The 8106-nt window shown below is 49.5% G+C and overlaps 1 long non-coding RNA gene across 1 annotated transcript; it reads right to left on the reverse strand.

The window, feature by feature from the left end:
• Window positions 1-317: 317 nt before the first annotated feature.
• LOC147343171 (uncharacterized) lies at window positions 318-6166 on the reverse strand. The gene is made up of 2 exons (XR_015157166.1): window positions 5959-6166; window positions 318-2738 (listed from the first exon to the last, which is right to left on the reverse strand). It is a non-coding gene; the product is annotated as an uncharacterized LOC147343171 (long non-coding RNA).
• Window positions 6167-8106: the final 1940 nt, after the last annotated feature.

The following is an 8106-nucleotide window of genomic DNA, read 5'->3' on the forward strand; positions in this document are numbered from 1 at the left end:
TGGAGTGGTACCCTAGGGGCCTGAGAGAAAGAGATACCCCTCTTAGTAGCCGCGAGCAATGGGAGCCCAGGCAAATGGACCAATGGGTGAACTTTGGAAAAGCCCACAGCCGCGTGGCAGCAGGCGCTCTGGATATCCCAGGCCGAACAGAACCTGCTCAGCCCAGGCTCTGTCACCAGATTTTGGTGGGGAGGTGGCAGGCTGATTTCAGGCTATTTTCCCCTGCTATGAGGGGGTAAGACAGAAGGACACCCACGCCTGCCAAATGACTAACGCTCATAGAGGTAAGAGGTCACACCCATGGACAGAATCAGATGTTACTGTTTCAGCTCATGTTTATTGTGCCTCTGGGAGTGAGGTGCCTCCTTGGAACTCCCCAAGTGCCCTGACAGGCAGGTCTCAGTCCCAGTTTACAGGTGGGTCCACTGCATCTCAGAAAAGCTCACTAACACGCCCCAGTTCATTCACACTGTTGTGAAATGGGTAAGCCAGGAGTCAGATGCCAGTCTTTGGGACCCAGGTCCAGTGGTTTCCATCAGAGGCATCCACCAAGCCTGCTTCAGAGGAGGCAGCTCCCACAGAAGTAGGGACCATTGTGGGGTCTGTCTTCACCTGCAGGGTGTAGCATCTCCAAACCCTTTGTCTGCATCTTCTTGTCTTTATGTCCTGTCACCCACTTGCCATATGGAACCACCGACCAGATTTTAAAGTAGCCACAAATATCTGGCAACATATAACCTGACTTGTGTTTGGTTGATAAAGACCCTCAAAGGAAATAAACACAGGAACTGCGAGGAGTCCAGGGTGGTAATCTTTTCCCAGAAAGGACCCCTCCAGGGGCCAGGGTGTCAGGGCAATGTATTGTCTAATAGGCCCCAAAGAACAACAATCATCATGGCGGTTATCATAGAAATCACCCTAGGTACTACTAGGCTTTACATCTGGAGGGTGGTCCTGATGGATGGCTCGTTAGAGAGTTCACGGGGGCTCAGCTGTCCTCACTCCTGCTGTCTCTCTTTTGTGTCACTCACAAGTGCCTCCTGCAAACATAACATTCCCTGGGGAGCTTTCCCTGGGGACCCTGATCTCTGGCATCCTTAAACAGCTGTCACACTGTCCCAGTTGTTTTTCAAGAAGGAGGTCCCCAGGGCTTCATCGAGGCAGACTTGAACTCAACCCTGCAGTGTTGGTCTGTTCCCTTTCATGTCCCCCTGGGAGAGGGGTGCCACAACCTGGGTGCCCATGGGTAGATCCTGGCAGCCTCTCAGCTTCTGCAGCTCATCACCTGTTGTTCTCTACCCAGAATATGCGTTTGGACATGTCAAGATTTCAGCGGCTCCTACAAAGGCAAACTCCTCTGGAGGAACCTGAGATTTCTTCTGCACAGACCAGCCTCACACCCTGTGGGGCAGTCTGTCAGCAAAGCGTTTACACTGGGCACGGAAGTAACACATTAGATAGGGTAGGTGAGGGAAGCCTTCATTCAGCACTTGATCTTGAACTTTGTATTTGCCAAGGGCTTTTAAGTCATTTCCGTTAGCTGTTACTCTTGAACGTCCTTAGGAGGTGGGTAGAAACTGGTGTCCTCCTTTTGAGAAAAAGGACATGAGGAGGGACGTGTCCCCAGGGACACATCCATGGAGTGAAAAGGGTCAGAGACCTTGCTGGGGAGGCGTTCCGCTCCACCTCCATCCACTCTCAGCCCCCTCTGCATACAGTAAGCCAACAGGGAGGATGTTTCTGGAGCCTGGCTTTCATCCAGGAATCGTCCTGCATGTTAGCCTGCTAGAAGCCACGTTGAGGTCTTTGTCACAGTCATGTGGCAGGTGAGGGGGAGCCTCAGAGGGGTATGTGCTGTGCAGTAAATCACAGAAGGATGAACAACTGCTGGGCGCACAGAAAGCTGGCGCTCACTCCCCAGCCACTCCTGAGCCAGCTTTGAAGCAAGATGTATTTTTAAACACAAGCCACGTACAGAAAATGTTCCCTTGCATGTCCCCATAGCCTACTAATGGGGCAACGGTTGGCAACCAACACCACCAGCCCGTGCTCAGGGCTGTGTTCTCAATTTTTCTTTCTATTCTTGTCCCCTGGCATACGATAGGGGTTGCTGTCCCGGGAGACTACAGGCGACTGACGAAAAAGGTTGCAGTCGACTCTTGCCTGCTCTCAATTTTAAGACTCTGATTTCGTTCAGACACTGGGCCTGTGAGTCTGTGTCTGTTTACCAAGTGGGAACTATTATTTTTTTAATTCTTCCAGCAGATTCCATGAAACTGCCCGATGTTTCCCAGAAGGCTGTTGTCCCCCTGCATCACCCTGGGCTGAGAAGGGACTACGTTAGAAAGCCAGCTACCCCTCTGGGGCTCGAGAAAGCAGCCTCTGTGATCCTGATAAATTTCACAGCAGGATCAAGGGCCTCATGTCCTTTTTTAGAAAATGAAAATAGCCATTTGGGGTCAACTTTGTGTCTTCCCATTACTCTGATTAGAATTCATTTCCTTGTGCTTGTACGTGCTAAGTCGCTTCAGTCGCGTCCGACTCTTTGTGACCCCACAGACTGTAGCATGCCAGGCTCCTCTGTCCATGGGATTGTCCAGGCAAGAACACTGGAATGGCTTGCCATTCCCTCCTCCAGGGGATCTTCCCGACTCAGGGATTGAACCCCCATCTCATGTCTTCTGCATTAGCAGGTGGGTTCTTTACCATTAGCGCCACCTAGGATCCTCTTTTATTTCCTTAGCAAGAGAAAAGAAAGTCACCTTACAAGTCCAAATTATAACTAGAATGATTCCTCTACTTAATTTATTTAGGCTATCCTCCTGAATTGTCCTGGTGTGTCCCTGAGTACTATTATTATCTGTTATTGCTGTTGTTGTTTTAAAGGAGCCATTTTAACCAGGGGCTGGAGGCAACCAGGGCTGTCCTCTGGGCCCCGGGTCCTAGCCCTCACCAAGGGAACCATTCCTGCACTGCTGTGTTGTTTCGAGTTATGCAATATAAACAGCTTCAAGGAGACAAGCTCCTCCAGTTTTGTTTTTAAACCCTGACTTCACTTGCCCTCTGCAGAGCTTGGCATTTGGGTGGTTTCCTCCTGCCTTCTCTGTTTTCCTTGCTAGAAAACAAAACACCCTTCCCTTGACCCTCCCCTAGGACCAGCCCTTTCCTCCCCAGACTCAGCAATGGAATGAGCCACTGCTGATGGAAGGAAATTCACCAGGAATTGGTGAAGAAGCTACTGAGGAAGTCTAACACACCCCTGCTTCGTCTCTGCTCAGTTTGGACACCTCTTTCCCCCCTGGTGCAGGCTCATCAGCTTGGATGCAGAGTGGGCGTCCAAACTGAGCAGAGACGAAGCAGTCCCAGGTGTTAGATTTTCTCTGTAACTTCTTTGCCCATTCCTGGTTCCCCCAAGTCAGGAGTGTCCCCAGAACATCTGAAGCATAATTCTGCTTAGCATATGGATTCACACCTGACTTTTCAGGAACACAGCTGATGTGTAAAACATGTGTGACTGGAGTTAGGAGAAAAGTTCAAAAGGTATTGCAAACATCAGCTCCACATTATTTTGCTATTTGCATCCCCTTAAAACAAATATTTGCAAAGCGTTTCATCGCTCATTAGACCAGACTCATGGTTTATCCTCCTAATGACTCCACGCAGTGGAGAAACCCTGCAGTCTTCTCGCTGAGTTTGGCTTGGCAAAACGGCATGCAAGGCACAGTTGGATTATAATACAATTTTAGTCACAGGTTTCCTAAAACAACCATCCTAGGCTGAGTCACTGATTCCTTTATTTACACAGTTGTCTTAATGTAGACACGGAGAAGGCAATGGCACCCCACTCCAGTACTCCTGCCTGGAAAATCCCCTGGACAGAGGAGCCTGGAAGGCTGCAGTCCATGGGGTCGCTGAGGGTCAGACACGACTGAGCGACTTCACTTTCACTTTCCACTTTCATGCATTGGAGAAGGAAATGGCAGCCCACTCCAGTGTTCTTGCCTGGAGAATCCCAGGGACAGGGGAGTCTGGTGGGCTGCTGTCTATGGGGTCACACAGAGTCGGACACGACTGAAGTGACTTAGCAGCAGCAGCTTAATGCAGACAACCAATATTTTCAGAATAGTTATTAACTATCAAATTTCTTATGGTGGTGATCCTACTTCCATCCATAAAATTTTATTTTGCAATATTCCATCTTTCTCTCTAATCACCTCTAATGACTCAGGCTTGCCATCTATCTGGTGGGGGTCAGCACCTAACCCTAACCCTAACCCTTTTCATCCTTCCAGAAGTGTGAGGTTGGGTGGAAGGCATAGAGGTTTGGAAAATCGAGTGCCCAGGGCATGGAAGTTGTGAAGAGGGAGCGCAGTGGTAGGAATGGCCCGGGATAGAGCGAGAGGAGCCCAGTGCTTGGCCCTTCCCACTGGATTCCAGAAAAGGACAAGAAAGAAAGAAAGAAAAAGGAGAGAAAGGAGGGATGAAGGAAGGGAGGGAAGAAGGGAGGGAGGGATGGAGAGAGAAGGAAAGAAAAGAAAGAAGGAAAGACAAAGAAAAGGAGAAGAAAGGAAGACAAAAGAGAAAGAAAGAGAGATGGGAGAAAGAAGGAAGGAAAGAGAAAGAAAAGAAGAGAAATTATAGCTGTGGTTGGGGGGGAGGGGTATGAGGAGGGGGGATGTTGGATAGGCCTGGATATTTTTGCATCAAGAAATGCTTCCAGTTCTACCAATTGAAGCTCAGCCAGGGCCTCCGACAAAGCCACACAGCATCCTCTTGTCTCTTCAAGCCTTTCAGAATTTCTCTGCATTTTTCCAGCAGTAGGAGCAGCCGCTGCCAACCCTGGCCCAGCCTCTCATTTGCCAGCTCGCAACCCTACCCACTCGTCTCCTTCTGTTTCTCTCCTTCAAGGTCGAATCCCAGTGCACCTCAACTTTTCAGGGAGAGCCTCAGCCCTGAGTGTCCCGGGGGCGGGGGCGGGGGTGAGGGGGCGGGGCTGTGAGCAGCACGGGGAGGGAGGGGATCTGCTGGGGCCTTGACTTTCTCACCCATGTTTCAGATGTGCTGGGGTGTAATGGTAAACAGCGTCTCCCTTGCTGCCAGAACGGCCTCTCCACCCCAGTCCTGTTCCCGTCACCCTAGGGGTTCCAGTAATAGGGCGTAAAACAAACAAAGAAAAACAGTAATCTGGTGTTCCAATTGCATTTTTTGTTTTTAGAAAATGTTAATGATAGGTTATTTGATTACCCTAGGTTTGGCTCTGCCTGCTCGGCATTAAGCACATCTGGTATTTAGTAACAATATAAGTAGCAGGAGTTTTTTTGGCACTTGAAAATAAGCTCATCCAATGTTGCCATGCAGTTTGGAAACTCGTCAGAGAGGCCAGCCAAACTTGCGGAGATACAAGACTTTTTCTGTAGGCCGGGCGGCTGGCCAGGACAGCTAAAAAATGTGAATTGGCTAAGAACTGCTGCCACGCAAACACTTCTGGAAATTTCTGTGCTTGGGCCTGCCAAATCCATTATGCACAACATGAATTACAAGACTTTCTATCTCTCCAAGCAGTTGCTTTTTGAGCTTAATTCTCCTATGCACTTTATGAAACATACACACACAACCAAAATGAGAAAAACACCCTCCCCCAAATCCACTATCATTATAAAAAAAAAAATCTCTTTCCATTGGGGCTGCCAAGCTCACAACTTTTCCTGAATTAGGAGAAATAGCCTCAAACTTCGGGTTGAATTACATTAAATCTAACACGTGGGAGACAACTGGGCTTCCTGGAAATTCTAGAAAGGAAAGATGTCTCGCATCGTGGAGACAGCCTAATGTCTAGGTGGGAAACACAGAGTAACAGAAGAACTTGGAAGGAGAAAAACATATACACCCTTTTCTCAGCCTGTCCCGTCACCAGGGCTTGGACTTTAATTGGGATTTGAATCAGACCAGGGAGCAAACCTTTTAAGCAGAATGTATTTCTTCGGCATGGAGGCTGCGGCCCTGCCTGGAGATGTCTGGGTCCGCCTTGAGGTCTGGCAGGCCTATCAATCATCCGGGCAGGATTTGAAGCAGAGGGTGGGCCCCGGAGGACAAGCCACAGCTGGCCAGGGGGAAGGCAAGCAGGAGAGGTACAGCCAACACTTCTAGTCAGATCCTGGGTCTGCCCGGGCTTCCCTCCCTCCCAAGGCTTAAAAAGCTTTGCATCATTTCTTTTCTGCTTCCAAATTGAGACTTGCCTCTTGCTTGTGATTCAGAGGTACTAGATTACTCAGACTCTGCCCGGGATTGTTGTCAAGGGCCTGGAGCTCCACTCCTATTCTCCAGAAGCGCTGGGATGACATTTTTCATAGGACACACATAATAGCTACTATGAGATAATCATATTAGCCCATAATGAGACAGAGAGTACAGCTAAATCCTTCCGACTCCCACTGGGGCTGACGCTTTCTCCATACACAGCCCTTTTCGTGAGAACTGTAAGGTCGCTGCAGGTCTTTTTGTCTGTCTTAGACAATGGTGTCAATTTCACTAAGTCCCAACTCTATGGCCTTCAAAAAGCCCATGGTCCCCACGATGTCATTGACCCAGTGAATGAATAATTAGCTACTCTAGCGTGCCTCAGTTTCCCTCTCTGTGTGCTGTGGGTTCTCCCAGGGCAGGGGAAAAGTCATGTGATTGGACATCGGTCTCTGCCTCATATTTTTGTCACTCTGTGACCTCCTTTGAGCCGCAATCTCTTAAGTCTCAGCGTGGCATCCTCTTTTCTAAAATGGGGCCAGTACCAGCTTTCTCTTAGCGCCACAGTGAGGGACCAAGTGTGGTCATAATTACACAACTTCTTTGTAAACTGTAGCGCAGTATACAAATGTGAGTTGTTCATAGTATCTTTCAAGTCCTAATTGTAGAAATTTGATCACTTAAGTTACTGGGGAAGTGACATAGAGACTTGTAGTGGGGTGAGGGTGGAGGATGGGGTCCGAGCAGTCCATGCACATGAGCAATGGAACCCGGGTCTTTATCGGGCTGTCAGTGAGAAGAGATGCTCGCTTTCTGCAGCCGTTACAGGACGACCTCTCTCGGTATAACTCTTCGTTAAAGTGTGTCCCCTCCTTCCTCTCCCTCTCCCTCCTGTCCTCTCTCTTTTCTTTTTCTTTTTTTTTCAGGAATCAATTGGTAGCAATCACTCTTAATGTCCCATTGGACTAGATTGACCTGAGATTGAAGGTGAGGCTGCCAGTTGCTAATTAGATTTCCTTTCCCATCGTGAACTGTATCCCAGAACCATCGCTCACACGAAGCAGTTAAACAGGTTTGGGCATTTGAAAAAAAAAGAAAGAGCCAGGGCCCCAAGAAAGCAGTCTTGGCCTCATTTCTATTTGGCTCACATTGTCTGTCCTGTTCTTGCTTAAATTTGGATTACAGGACACATTTTTCTCAGTTTCCTTTTCTCATGTTCCTGGATCTTTGTTGTAGAATTGTAGGAAACACAGAGTCAGGGGAGTCAGCCAGAAAGGATCTCTTTCTTCCCGGGAAGGTCTGGGGCCCCATCTCAGACACCACGTGTGCGCGGCGCCTGTCTCCTCTTGGCCCCGGCCTCCTCTCCCCCGTGATGGTTGTTGTTTTCTTCTCGATGGCCATCATTCAGGGCTTTTAAATTCTGATTAGTTCAAGGGCTTTTTCCTTTCTCAGTCTGAAGACAGTCCCCCAGTCACCACCACCACCACACACACACACACACACACGCACACACACAGCTCCCCTGGAAACCAGGCCTGCCTGGTCCCTGTACGCTGGGGCTGCCCAGCAAAGATCCAGAGCTTGTGAATCAGTCTGAGTTCAGTCAAAGCGGAAGTGTGGACAGAAAGGAGCACAGAAGGCCACTGTTCAGCCGCTGCAGAGGGAGAGGATGGAGGCTGGGGCTGGGGGAGGGGGCGGGGAGGAAGGCACAGCCATGCCAGCCGCTCCACCCTGGGCAAGGACAGTGACACCATGCAGGCGCACGTCTCATTATAGCACCAAGATGGCTTTGCCCGCCCAGCACTCAAGAGGCCAGGTACCATCTCCCCGTTCTAACCAGTGGGCACCAGTGTTGGTACGGTCACCAGG

Source organism: Bos grunniens, chromosome 28, assembly GCF_055505025.1.
Source record: "Bos grunniens cultivar Pamir isolate PY7600 chromosome 28, Bosgru_T2T1.0, whole genome shotgun sequence".
Taxonomy (NCBI): Eukaryota; Metazoa; Chordata; class Mammalia; order Artiodactyla; family Bovidae; genus Bos; species Bos grunniens.